Source organism: Bison bison, unplaced genomic scaffold (genome assembly GCF_000754665.1).
Source record: "Bison bison bison isolate TAMUID 2011002044 unplaced genomic scaffold, Bison_UMD1.0 scf7180017847995, whole genome shotgun sequence".
NCBI classification, from domain to species: Eukaryota; Metazoa; Chordata; class Mammalia; order Artiodactyla; family Bovidae; genus Bison; species Bison bison.
This window is the reverse complement of record NW_011478568.1, coordinates 18,253-18,668: the sequence shown is the minus strand read 5'-3', so window position 1 is coordinate 18,668 and position 416 is coordinate 18,253.

Genomic DNA, 416 nt, shown 5'->3' with positions numbered 1-416 from the left:
TCTGGGCCCCTCCCTCGGTCAGCGGTGACCCATGCGGTCCTCGGGAACAGTGTCTTGTCAGGGTAAACACCGCTGGGTGTGGGGCCTATAGGAGGAGGGCCATGACTGCCCAGGCTGCTGGCGTATCTGCTCTGCAGGGGTCCACCGGCGGGCGGGCACTCAGGCCCCCCGCAGCCCCAGCTGGGCAGAGTGCTGTCCTGGTGGCCTGGGGTGTCACAGCTTCATCAGAGAGGAGCGCTGGGTGGTTTGCTCAGCCCTCTCCCTGAGAGGAGTGGGGGTCCCTCTGGGGCGGGGACAGGGCTCCAGCCACACTGAGGGAGCCTCTTCCCGCGTCCCCGAGTCAGCGTGATGGACGGGTGGATGTACCCAAGCACCCGGGGGTCCGCAGCCCTGCTCAGGGGCTGGAGCCCGCCCCA